Source organism: Ambystoma mexicanum, chromosome 1p (assembly GCF_040938575.1).
Source record: "Ambystoma mexicanum isolate Mex_15411 chromosome 1p, UKY_AmexF1_1, whole genome shotgun sequence".
Taxonomy (NCBI): Eukaryota; Metazoa; Chordata; class Amphibia; order Caudata; family Ambystomatidae; genus Ambystoma; species Ambystoma mexicanum.
Window position 1 is genome coordinate 1,225,276,107 of NC_090921.1, and position 14,487 is coordinate 1,225,290,593.

Genomic DNA, 14,487 nt, shown 5'->3' on the forward strand with positions numbered 1-14,487 from the left:
TTTATAGTGAACTGCATCGTGTGTCAAAGGTTTACTGCTGGGCATACACTGAGACAAATTAGAGGGGTAATACCTTGACCGAATGATCTCTTTCAGCATTTACATATTGACTATGTCGATATGCTGCAAGTATGCAATGGATGTAGGTATCTATTAGTGGTGGTGTGTCCCTTCTCTAGGTGGATCGAGGCGGGTCCATGTACACACCCTGATGCCACTTGCACAGCAATGTTTTTAGTATGCAAAGTTTTTCCAAGATGGGGTGTGTGTGAAGTGCTGAGACCTGAAAATGGGCCACATCTTGTGAATGAGGTATTTGAAGAAATACGGATTCTATTGAACATTAAATACAAGTTCTCTTCTGCTTATCACCCGCAAGCAAACAGAATATGTAAGAGATTCACTGGCCTCCTTAAAGAAAGGATTGCCAAGATTAAATTGACTTTGAAGAAGAGATGGCTATACTGCCTACCCTTAGCTTTATATGCCCTTCAGAATCAGCCAGGCTCAGACCACCCCCTCATCCCTCATGAACTACTGACAGGGCGATGTATGAGAACGGCTCTTACACCTGCGTCTAGAAGTAGAAGTGATGCCTAGAGTTTACCTAAAATGTTAGGTGATGAACTGCATGATTATCTGACATGTATGACCTCTAGCATCTCTCTCATTTCAGATCAACTGAAGCACCAGGGGGGTCGGTCTCATAACACAGATGAAGAGAATTTAACAACCAGCACAAATGAACTTCAATCAGCTCTAAAGTTATATGTTGGTGATCTTGTTTACTAGGAAGTGGCATGAACCATGTTTAAATGGCCCCTTTTGCATTGAAAATATAATCCCTTCAGCTGTGAAGGTCCAAGGAAGAAGAGCTTGGCTCCACTTAAATGATGTAAAAGCCCATAAAATGTGAGAACCGCCCTCCCACCGTTGCCGATCCAGAAGCAAGACAAGAAGAAGAATTTCAACATGTTCAGACTCCATCGATGACAAAGAAATAGGATGACAAAGCAACAACTCGTGGATGATGCATATTTAGCTTGGACTAAAACCCAGGTGATACTCCTTATAGATATTTTAGCAGGAGTACAAAGACTTGCAGCGTGTTTTAGTAGCCCGAAAATGAACTGTAGAAACACATTGAAACATCAAAATTATGCCTAAACGTCAGTTCTTGATCAGAAATTGGAAACAAGATCAATATCCAGATTCATTTCGTAGTGCATACCTGTTTTAAGAAGTTAACCATATGGTACTCACTGATAGTGACGTGCATAGGCTTGTGCTTGCTGTTATTGTATTTATATTTCAAGCTTATCCTGCTCTTGTCAGAAGAGATGTTGATATTCAGACTTTTTTACAGGATCCTAAAAATGGCCCTGTGATTAGAAGGCTTCTTGCGATCATTGAACAGATTTTGCAATTGCAAGTGTAAAGAAAGATGACAAATTGTATTAAAGATGAGAAATCTAGAAGCTGGCCCAGTACTAGAGAATGAACAAGAAGTACCAGGTGGGCTCAAAAGGTGGTTGTCTATGTTTTGGTGCATATTATATGCCTGCACGATTAGACTCTGCCTTTTTATTCATTCTCTTTCACAGTCTCTATCATACTATACTCTCACTGAGGTAGAGGCCACTATGGTTCCCCCAATACGGGAACTGCTTTTGATTTATTTACTTCCACAGACACAGAGGCCTCTAGGGTTCCCCCCATTAGGAGAACTGCTTTTGATTTGCTTCATGAGTATTACACAACTTTTACATTGGGAAGATATAAAAGGAGTGCAGAGAAAGATAATGAGGGGATAAATACCTATATAGACAATGCAGCACACTTGGGTAATAACATGTGGTATCAGCATATGAGAAAGGTGAGAGAGAACATCTAAGGAGAGCTGCTACGTCTGCGCTCTCATTCCCAATGCCATTAATGCAGCGCAAACTTTATTTTCCAGAGAAGTTACAGAACACGATGCCAGGTGCTTCGTTCATCTTGCAGGACGCATGACCAGAAGACAATTCCAGGACTTTGCGATGGAGATCAAAATGGTCATTTTAGTTTCTGAATGATTATATCAAGACTTCACAGATGGGAAGACAACCTGGAAGGGAGAGCAAGATGCTTTTATAACCTACAGAAAGACAGGAAGAGGTGGTTGTGAAAGATATTTAGAGAATGGAATGCCCTGATGTAACAGAGATGGCTGGATCGCCCGGATGTTGGGAACAAACTCAAGTCTTAGTCTATGGACAAGTGGAGTCCAAGAAGGGATTGGAAGGAGGACTGATGTCCTCTGCAACTCATCTTTTGAAAGAGGTACAGAGATTAAACAATGAGTGTTTGAAGTCATGGGCTCAGCATGCCAAACTTCTGACATGGGTAGAAAATTAATCAGGTTTAATGGTTGTGATTCCATTGGCGAATGCAACATTGTGTTTCTGAAGAGAAGGAAGGAAGCATGTGGGAGATGACATAGGCTGCAAAACTATAGTTGACATTTTCAGAATGAGAGCAGGGACAGCCGCCCTGATGGATCGATATTGGGCTTGTAGGCATAGGGCCTACATGGAGCTACAAATGTATTGGGGAGGAACGTGTTCCTTGGTGCTCATCCATGTTCCAGCATTAGTGATTCCTCATAGTGTCCTGAACATTTAAGAATTTCCAAAAGTGGATGACATTTGAGAAGGAGAAGATTGCTTGAATTTGTCAATCAAACCAGAAGAGTGAACTACTTCTCAGCCATGTCAATAGAAGCATATGATTCCATTCCATACGAGCATAGGTTGTTCAGCAGGACTGCTTCAGCATTCACGACTATCTTCATGCCTGGGATACAAACACTGGACAATGCCAAATAGTTGCAAATTACCAGATGGCAACTTCTGCAGACAATAAACACCACCATAAAGGGATTCAATGATATCAAGGAAGAGCTGAGGGCCATACGACTAATTACCCTACAGAACATATATGTCCTTGCTATGATCACAGAGATGAAAGGAGGAGTTTGCACCAAAATCAGGCCATCATGTTGCACCTACATACCTTTTCATGATGACGAGAATGGGATCTTGACAGAGGCCATAACACTGTTGACGAACTTGCATAACCATACGGAAGACAAGACAGAGGACATTATAGATGACAGTTGGTTTGCATCCATATTCTCATGCATTCTGCAATGAATGACAAACATCTTCAAGTTTCCTGGAGCAATATTACTCCTGGTGATGTTTGGATTCTGTAAGATCAAGACAGTAATTGCACAGTGCAAGAAGACAGCAAAGAAAGCAGTAGGAATAATGATCATGATCAAGATCGAATCAGGGTTTAGACCCAAGGAATTCACAGATGAAGATGTCAGAAAATACATAGAGGCCAGCATCGTAGCACCTGAAGGAACTAAGTTTCTGTATCTGAAGAATCACATAAAGTATGTGGGATGATGGGTCTATTGTAATCTGAATGGACAGTGCAGCTACATGACCTGGAGTGTGGATGGACATGTCAAATCAGCCGGCACCCTGAGGGGGATAATGAAGATCTGGACTGAAAGGAAGCACTTGTTTAAGAGAACATATTAAGATGTAGAAACTTGTCAGGAGGTGGCCGAGGACTCAACCAGAGGGGGGAATGTAGAGGACCAGCTGCATGCCTTTGCAAGAAATCCCACCCCCCTACCTCCTGTATGTTGAATGCCTGCGATTGTGACATTCTTCACAGCAGCAGTTGTGAACATATCACGGCAAATATTTGAAAGAAGGTACCCTCCGAGAAAATCTTATCAAATATATTCCCGAAGACAAGACAATCTGAGGGAGGAACTCCCTGAAGAAATATGAAAACAAGTGAAAAAGGAGACAGACAAACACAAGAGACAAACATGATGCACTGAGAATACTGGCTGAAGAGAATGTAAGGACCTTATAGAAACTAATGACGAAGTAAAGAATCGAGTAAACTTTCATATGTGAAGAGAAGATTGCACGTGTGTGACGCACTGCAGAAAATGCAAGTCGTTCAATAACTGTACAGCTGCAGCAACGCACGTAGATTAAGTAATCTTAGAAGCTGGCTATACGTAGTGAATAGACTGATATTGATATTTTATTTATATCTGTATCGCGTTCATACACAAGTGTTTCAGAGCGCGACAAGGCAAGGGAGGGGAACAAGGGAGAAACAAAACAATGATCTTACTAGGCCCAGTGACATTGAGAATGCACAAGTGTATGGGGGAGTGAAAAAAGGGAAAGTGCAAGGGAGGAGGGAGAAAGTGGAAATTGATGAGCTAAGGAATAAAAATAAATTAAAGAAATAAGTAATAAATGAATAAATAATAAAAAGCAACACACAATGGTAGTGCAGCCAGCAAGTGGCAAGTGCTAGGTTTAAGGAAGTAGACAGGGTGTGCCTGATAAGTGCTGAAAAAAGGGGGGGCTGCAGGGTTACAGAATACAGACCCCAGTGCACGGGATTGCCAGGAGGCAGTGCGGGTGGGTGGCATGGTAAGCAGGAAACTTGGCCCGAAAGTCAGAGGGTAACCAGGTACACAATACTGAGACAGAACAGACCAGCAGGGGAGAGAAGGACCAAAGGGAGAAGCAAAGAGGAAGGTCTGTAGGTGCTTAGAGGATGGTCTGTAGGTGCTTCTGGGACAGGAGATGGTTCTCAAGTTTCAGAGTTGCAGGGAGGCTGTTCCAGAGGGAGGCCCCAGCCGAAGACAGAGATCTACCCCCAGCTGGTTTCTTTGAAAAATGACTGACCCTGAGGGAGTTAGAGGTGGAGGAGCAAAGAGCTCAGGAGGGAAGGTATTTACGGAGGGACACCTGAAGGAGTTTTGGTCAATGCAAAGGGTCTTGAATTTGATCCTTACAGCCACTGGGAGCCAATGGAGAGATTTCAGGGCTGGAGAGATACGATCCCAGGGCTTGAGGCCAGCGACAAGTCTCACAGTCCTGTTCTGGATAAGTTGCAAAGGGCAGAGAGTAGAAGCAGGTAGATTTAGACTTCAGGCAATGCCATCAATGTATAGGAGCTGGACATCGGTATCATGAATTTAGTAAATCCATACCCATGGAGAAGAAAAGCCAAGAACTGTGTCGCAGCAAGAATTAGCTGAGATCATGGATATGAATGGCGAGGCTGTATGGCCTGGTATCAAAGTCAAGGCAGCCAAGGCCGGTTATGTATCGTTGAAAGCGGTGAACGTGAGAAAGCAAAATCATCCCTTGTTAAGATGCAAAGAAAGAACACCAAGCGTGCCAAGTTTTATTTATTTAAGACATTTAAATGCTGAAAAATGGTCCAAATCATGGTCTCCTGTCACGTGAGTCAAGGATGGAAATAGAGTTGAGCTTGGAGTTCAAGAAGAGCAATAGTGTGTGCTCGCACTCCCTTATATTTGCACAGACAAGAATACTTTGCAAGGCAAAGTTCAAAGACAATCTTCATGGCAGAAGGCATGGGTGATGAGAGACGTTGGGCTAACTGGGTAGGGAGGTAAAGTCAAGTCCACCTCCTGGCACCTGGGTATGAGCTTATTTGCTGCTAAGTGAACCGAATATTACAGATATGACACAAGCAAGCCAACCAATTGTAGAGGGCCATATAATGAAGGGCCTTATATTTTGAGAGCAAATTATATACTGAGCCTCATTAGTCGTGCTGCGGTAAGGCAACAACATTCCGAATTTGCTCGCAGGTGCCGCTTTGGACACCTGGTCAGACCAGGCATGCAGAGCGGCACTCGCGAGCAGACCAGGATGGTAGCAACAGTACCGTTATGAACGGTACCGCTGCTACCATCCTCCTCATTCCCATTGAGCCCTATGGGGGCTCAAATGGGAATGGGTATGTACCAGCTCTGGGTCCCGTGAAAGGGAATTACCGGGCCCTCCAAGTCAGAATGGGCCAATAAGTCCCCTTTTGTGGGACCCAGACCCAGACCCGGACCTGGACCCGAGTTTGGGGTTAGCCATGCTCTTTTTAAGGGCATGGCTACCTCCAAACGCGTAATGAGGCCCACTGTGTAGTTAATAGTGTTGAAGGTGACACGTTTTAGAGGTAGGCATAAGTTGTCCATCTGACAGTAGATATCCAACTACAATCCCACTCCGTATAGAAAGTATACTTAGATGTTCCCCTTGAGGCTATCAGCACTGTTCGTAGGTTTTTCTCATTTGCCACGTACTATGACATCACATATGATGACTGTTTAATATATAAATGCATTTTTATGAGAAATGAGCCGAGAGTTCGAACGAAGGTCCATTGTTGTCCTTCGTAACTCCCCGTTTTAGAGAATTGTTAATAAAAGAGTACACTTTGACATCTTTCTGAGTTGGTTCGATTATTTGGTGTCAGAGTTATTCTGCATTCGCATCCATTGCATGCACGTTACCCAAAGGGCTCTAAGCTCAAGGCCAACCTATATTGTGACAGGGACCCCTCTGAGGAGCTGCAGCCAAACCAGTTAAGGTAGCAGTGACTGGCAGTCTAGGCTAAGTTCTTCAGAAGTGGTGAGCTTGTAAAGGGTCCACAATGCGTTCAAACAATGGGAATCACAGATTACACTTAGACAGGATGTACACAAATACAATTATTATTTATTAGCCAAAACACACTATAGAAAAATGACTACTGGTAAGTAGAATTATTACACAACACTAGCAAAATAGAAACATATATACATTCACTTATCAGAGGGCATAATATACATCCCAAAATTCCTGTAATGGAAAGGTAAGATCATATTATGCACTCATAGATCCACAGAGAATGATCCCTAACTTAAATTGTCCAGCCCTAACTTGTCTGGGGCCTTTTGCCCAATAGTTCAGGTAAAGCTGAACAGAATCTTTGAAGCAGGAAAACATTTAGATTGGGTCTCTGGGGTCCAGTGAAGGGTTCTAAGTGTCATAGTACACGTTAAACTAGCTAACAGAAGTAGCCGCAACTTTCAGAAGTCTTGCACAAGCAAGCAATGTCAAAGCCAATATTGTTATAATAAGTTTATTATAAGCCCATTGATGCATAATATAATAATAAATAATAACTTTAATGTGACATAGTTTAAATAATAAACTTTACACATGTTAATCTAGACAATAAAACCATACAATGAATAAAATTCCAATACAATACAATATATACACATTAAAAATACAGATTCAAACAATGCAGAGTTACGATTCGTTCACTGTCTCTATAATTCATCATCGACCATATAAACCAAAGATACTAATCATTCTTGCCTCATAGTCATGGACATAATCACCTACATTATGATTCACTTAGCAATATCACAATTTCCATATAGGAGCACAACCTGGCCAACTCCCAGCAATCATTATATAGATATACCCAACTTAACTTCTACCCTTAACCAGATGGTATAGAGTGCTTTTAACAAGCTTATGCTATTGGTGTTGATACAATGATTCCAGAAAAGCATGTCCCCTATGGTTCCCTATTATGTACAAGCTTTCCCAGATGAGTAGTTATATCATCTATCATTGCCAAACATTCCGTGAGTACATGCTTAGCTGTCTCAAGATATTCCTGATTCTTACAGAGACGGCAATAGCGTTGATCTTTGGGTAACTTATCTATCACCCCCGTAGTCATCTTTATGGGAAGATATTCAATTCTTAGTAGCAGTATAAATCTCCTGAGCCTAAGAGATGGGCATGGCAACAGATATGTCTGCAGCTTCTTAAATGAGTATAGTCTATTTTGCACAAAGCTAAATCTTTTTAGCTTGCGTAGATGGTCAAAATTTTCAAGCCAGTCCCACAGCTCTAACCGTCTCCCCATAAGAGATTGCATGGCTTCAGTATATAGCCCTTCACGATGTCTCCAACAGATGTCTTTGAGTAACTGTTCCATTTGATTTTTAAATTCACTAATGGGACCCTCATTGTTACTTTTCAGAGAAAATGACATTAGTAGGGCATTACCCTTGCCGTTCACCATTTTTAGATAAAATCCCATCCTCTTTTTCAATACCTGCGCTTTTAACGATGTAAGCCCCAGCTCCAGTCTTAATAGGGACATAGGGATACAAGCCGGAAGTCCCAAAATCCTTCGCCAAAATTTTCCCTCCACAATTTGTAGCCAATCCAAATCCATTTTAATCAAGGATTCAAGGCCATAAACCATCATGGGGGAAAAGACCTGGATATAGAGATGACGGGTTCCCCATAGAGTAAAGCCTCCCTGTTTAGTTGTAAAGCTTTTGAAATTGATGCATAATGGCAGTATAGGAGTAGGTAAGAAACACTGTAACTTACCCCCGTACCCTGATTCTTCCCCAGCCTTGGCAGGACAAAGGAAGAGGGTCCAAGGTTACTTTTCCTCCTGAAATTTGCAGTCCTCGATTTCCAGGGGTTGCATCTGCCATACATTCCTTTCTTTTATACTCTTTAAACCTCCTCAAGTACTGGGCATGAGTCTTCCCAAACTTGAGGATAAGAGTTTGCAGACGTTTTACAAAGTCTAATCTATCAGCCTTAGACATTTTCATAATGGCATTGCAGCCAGAAAGGGGCAGTCTGCTGATTAACCATTCAATTATATCAGCATCATTCACTCCTTGTACCTCAAATGCATACTCAAAAGTTACAAGCCAATCAATTATATTATTCTTATCTTCATACATACTTAGAAGATCTTTTGAAAATCCAGGATGTGAAGAGAACCCAGAACCATCTCTGGATCAGCTGGAAGACCCCTGTGAAGCCTGAATCTTGGCAAGCTCCAGCTGGTGAATCCTGTCTTTCTGTCTTTCAACGCTGTCAAATTCTAATTTGGCCACATTAAATTCAAGCTTTTTTACCTTAAGACTGAGTTTTTCCTTTTTCAAATCAAGAAAATGCCTCAGCCTCTGAGGTGGTTACAGACAGAACTCCAGAGGATGCACGTTCTTCCTCTTCATCCTAAACATTAGCTACTGCAGTGTCTGCAATTCCATTACTAGTGCTTGGTCCAGCCCAGGCTCCACTGTCAGGATCATCTGTTAGGATAGGCACAACCTTATTCTTTTCAAAATCAAGACGTTTTACAATTAACTCTGCTTTAGTGCCAGTGACTGTCAAGCCCCTGTCTACACATAACATTTTGAAGTGATCGACTTCAGAGGAACTTAAAGTGGTAAAAGTGATTGCTTCCATGATATCTATTACAGTAGGTGACTGTTACTACAAGGAAATCGAAACATTATAGTGTTCTGTTTGAGTTTTAATTGGACACACCACCAGTGCTCTACTCTGTGGTACCCAATAAAGATCCTTTTCACAAAAGCCAGATGTTATGTGGAGAGGGTCATCCCACCGCTGTCGCCAATTTGTTAGGACTGATTTTCTATACTCTGGCCTGGTGGACAGATGTATAGAAGGCCAACCTATATTGTGACAGGGACAACTCTGAGGAGCGGTAACCAAACCAGTTTAGGTAGCAGTGAAAGGAGGTCTAGGCTAAATTCTTCAGAGGTAGTGACTTGTAAAGGGTCCACAATGAGCTCACACAACGGGAATCACAGATTACACTTAGACAGGATGTATAAAAATACAATTATTATTTATTGGCCAACCATTCTATAGAAAAAGGACTACTGGCAAGTAGAGCTATCACATTGCACTAGATAAATAGATACATATATACATTCACTTATCAGAGGGCATAAAATACATCACAAAACTCCTGTAAGGGAAAGGTAAGCTTAAATTATGCACTTTTAGGTCCACAGGGAATGATTCCTAACTTAAATTGTCTAGCCCTAAGCTGTCTGGGGCCTTTTGCCCAGTAGTTCAAGTAAAGTTCCACAGAATTTTGAAGCAGGAACACATGTAGGTAGTGGTCTCTGGGGTCCAGTGCAGGGTTCTAGTTGTCAGAGTACATATTAAACTGCTAACAGAAGTAGCCCAGACTTTTAGAGGTCTTGCACAAGCAAGCAAGGGCAAAGCCAATATTGTTATAATACAGTTTATTATAAGCCCCTTGACTTATAATGGGCGTATAGGGGTCAGTAAGAATCACTGTAACTTACCCCCATACTCTGATTCTTCCCCAGACTTTATAGGACAAAGGAAGAGGGTCAGAGGTTACTTTTCCCACTGAAAGTCATAGTCCTCCATTTGCAGGGTTTGAAGGTTTTAGCTGATCTCTGGTTGATGTCTTTCACTGTTGCAAGGACTCTCAATTGAAGAATGCAACAAAACTCGATGCAGGACCTATCTCAGGACTGGACCTGGGTCAGGTAAGCAATTCTGGATGGTGGTGACGGCAACACGGCGATGCAAAGGAACTCAACTGCAGCAGTCTGACTTTCCTTCCTATCCCGGGTCCCCTTGAAGCTAGGGCGCTGATATTTCACAGAGGTGACTCTTGTAGGGTCAGCCGAGGATTCCCTAAGTTCCAGGTTGAAACTTGGAACGGTGACATAGGCAGCACTGTAGCCCAAATTCAGAGCTGATTAGCCACATGACGGTCACAGGACTAGGGCTCAAGTTGAGGGTACACATGGACTCAGCCCCCCCCTCCCAGCTAGCTAAAATGGGAAACATTGAATGTCCTCTTTGAATTTATGAATTAAAGCCGACCTCGGGGAATTGAACCACAGTCGTTAGATTTTCAGGCCGGACACTTTACCATTGCACTACATAACCTGACGAAAAATAACAAACAACTAAAGCTGAAAGGCCCCATTTCAGTATTTCAAGTTCCAGGGAAAACCTTTGTATTGGTTCTTGGCGTTTAAAACATGCACACCTTTTAACGTTTTCAAAAACACTATTGCAAGAAAATATCCTCTCTTGGTTTTGTGTGTGTGTTGATTTTATGAAAGGCAAATGCCATTCGTCCTGTGAAATTTGGGTGGTTATGCAAAGCCAATTTAATTAAATGTGCATATTTCACAGTGATATGCTAATTTCTGGTGATGTGACATCCCATTGTGTTTGTTGATTAGTCCCCCCCCTTACATTTTTAGGACTTGACCCCTGCCTGGGACACTTCTGAAGGCTCTTCATTTCAGGGTACCGAGTAGACATCAGGAATGGATATTCCCTCCACTCCCAGGGTTGCAGCTTCTTCTCAGAACTGCTGAAGATCTTCAGCAACACAGGGCTCCTCCAGGAGAGCAGCAGACGTTGGTAGACAGGCCTTCTTCCTCCTTTCTTCTCAGGTCCCACAGCTGGATAGGATTCTTGGCTCCTCTAGGTTTCTCCAGGATCTCTGAGGAATGGGTGCAGGGGTCATCTTATTATCATAAAAGCCATGTAAGAGTAGCTGCCCTCACTAGCCAATGACAGGACTAGCCCACACCACTGACGGGAACATTCATGCATACCACTCAGACACACTGAAACCAGTTTGTGAATGTATTTATTCTATTTATTACATTTGTTACTCGCCCAGACCCAAAGGTATCACGGCGAGGTTGCAGACAGCTTGTAAACATTTCTTATACAGTGTTGCATATCGATGAACAACAGTGATAGTGATTCAAATTAAAAGCTATTAATATAGACATTGTAGGATGCTGAAACGTGCATGTAGGTGATAGGAACATCATTTAAAGTTGTGGTTAAGTATGTCAAGTGTACTCTGGTGCCCAGGCGTCAGTATTTATTGAACCAGGTTTTCAGGGCTTTTTTGAAACCTAATAAGGTATCCTCGTTTTTGATGCTGAATGGTAATGCATTCCGAAGAGTTGGGGCTAGGAATCTGAAGCTGCTTCCTCCTGCTCTATTATATTTGTATTTTGGTATTTCCAAGAGCGCCCAGTTGTTGGATCGGAGGGTTCTGCATGAGATTTTGTTCTTGATAATATTGTTTAGGTAGCTGAGGGCTTTGTTCGTAATGCATTTATATGCAACACATACCATTTTGAAAGTGATTCTGGCTTCAATAGGCAGCCAATGATTTTTTCGCCTAATGTTGGAAATGTGGTCGGATTTCTATATGCCTAGCACCGCTCTAAGGGCTTTGATCTGCATAAATTGTAACTTGCTGATATTTGTTTTGGAGGTTCCTAGCACAAGGGCGTTACAGTAATCAAGTTTTGTTAGAATCAACGCTCTAGACAGATTGATGCAGTTTGCGGGAGTGAGGAATTGGCGACTGAGCGTGATAGGTTTAGCTGTGTAAGCTGTGGAGGAAGAGAGGGCTGATATATGTTTATTCATAGTGAGGTTAGCGTCTACATATACTCCAAGAGTTTTGACTTGCTTAAGTACTGGGATCTGGATCCCATCTATGTTAATATGTGAGTAGTCTAGATGGAGGGTACTTATTCTGTTTTGTGAGCCCACAATGAGAACCTCTGTTTTCTCGTCATTGAGACAAAGACTGTTCAAAGCCATCCAGTTCTGAATGATGGCATAGACTTTATTAATGGTCTGGGTATCTTGGGTGTAGTCCCCCGTGATGGGAAGGAGGATCTGGGTGTCATCTGCAAAATTTGTGTAGATGACACCCATATCGTCTAGTGCTAAGAATAGAAGTTTAGTATAGGCATTGTAGAGGGTGGGGGAGAGGAGGATCCCTGGGGAACTCCTATGGGGACCGCTATGGGATCAGTGGCATTGTTTCCAATGGCAACATTGGATGTTCGTTCAGCTAGAAAGGATTTGATCCCGAGTGTGGCGTTGTTTTAGAAATTAAAGTCTTTTTTTAGAGTTTTACAAAATTTGTCGTGTTCTACAAGGTCGAATGCTGCAGATAAGTCCAACGGCAGTAATGTAGCCATTTTTCCGGTGTCTCTGATAGTGTCTATTTGGCTTTTGAAGTCCATGAGAGCCATTTCTGTACTATGGTTGGGCCTAAACCCGGATTGTTTAGCTCATAGTAGGTTGGTTTGTTTGAGTTGGGTTTGTATTTGGTTGTATGCTAGTTTGTCGATGATTTTAAGAAGGAAAGGGATGGTGGTTATGGGCCGGTAGTTGGTAGGGGCTACTGGATCTAGAGTTGTTTTTTTTTAATAGTGGTGTGACCCACGCTTCTTTGTAGCTGGCTGGGACTGAGTTGGAGTTGAAGGAAGAATTCACAAAGTTGGTGATAATAGGGGTGAGGGTGGGGGCACAAAGTTTGACTAGATGTGCTGGGAAGTTGTCTCCTTTGCAGTTGAAGGTTTTAGTTTGGCTATTGTATTTAGTACTACTTCTTGGGAGACTGGGGTGAAATTGAACATAGGAGTGAAATCTCCCATGGGCTATTGATTGGGTTTGAGGTAATATGTTTATCCGCTAGGTTTCTTTTAGAGATGTTTTTATTTTGGAGAAGATTGATTTTGGTGGAAAGGGCATCTTGAATAGTGGTGCACCATTCTTTACTCGGTTGAACCGGATTGATGACTGGGATAGGTTTTTCCAACTCTTTGAAAATGGAGAATAACTCTTTTGAGTCTGAGGATGCATTACTGATCCTGGTATTAAGTGCATCTGCTTTGTGTGCAATGATGGCTGCTTTGTACTTTTTATCTGCTTAGTTGAATGCTTCAGCAGCTTCTGTAGTGTGAGTTTTGTTAAAACTGTGTTCAAGCGACTGTTTACTTTGACTAAGTGAAACTAATTCATCATTAAACCTGAAAGATGAGTGTTTGTCCTTGCAACAAGTTTTAGAGATACACAGAGTTAGGGTGTCAATTGTATTAGTAGGGCATTTATGATAAATGGGACAAGACAGCCCCAGCCGACATACTGTCAGCAAACACACACACCCCTCCAGTAGCCCGCCAAAGTTTTCTGCTTTCCTAGGCACTGAAAGTTCTTATAAGGATTTTCCAAGGAGGCTAAAGAAGAAGATGGCAAAAGGACATGTACAAAATCTCGTGGCACAGCCATGTTTGAGCAGTAGCTGCAGTTGTAATTGTAATTGTGTATTTGTAAAGCGCTTATACACAACTGAAGTGCTGAAAAGTGCTTCAAGGAGGGAAGGGAACAAGGCAAAACAGTAGTCATTCTTAGGCCTTGAAGTTTTTGAAGGATCGAACAAAATGAACTAGTATACTAGGCTAGATGCATTTCTACTACTGCAAGTGCTTGATAGGAAAGAAGGAGAGAAGGTGGGGGGAGACGCAAAGAGCAAACAATCAGTAAGTTGCTGTGCTAGGCCTAACTACTTGTCAGATAGTTCAAGTGCATGCCAAGGAGTGTGGAGAGAAGGAGGGGGGAGGGGTAAAAGGACATACAGGGCAATAAACAACAGTACTAGTCCTGGCGACATTCAGATTGATTGATGATTGGCCATCATCAATAATGTGCCAATGTACAAGTGTTTCAGGCGCAACCAAGCTAGGGAGGGAAGACAAGGGAGGCCAGGACAAAATGATTCTGCTTGACCGGGTGCATTCAATATCGTGCAGTGTGAAGAAAGGAAGTGTGTGTGAGGGGGTGGGGGAACAAGTGCACCCAGTCCATCAGGGGCCTGGGTTATGTGCAGAAAAGGTTGCCTCTCACATGGAACATATTCCGAGAG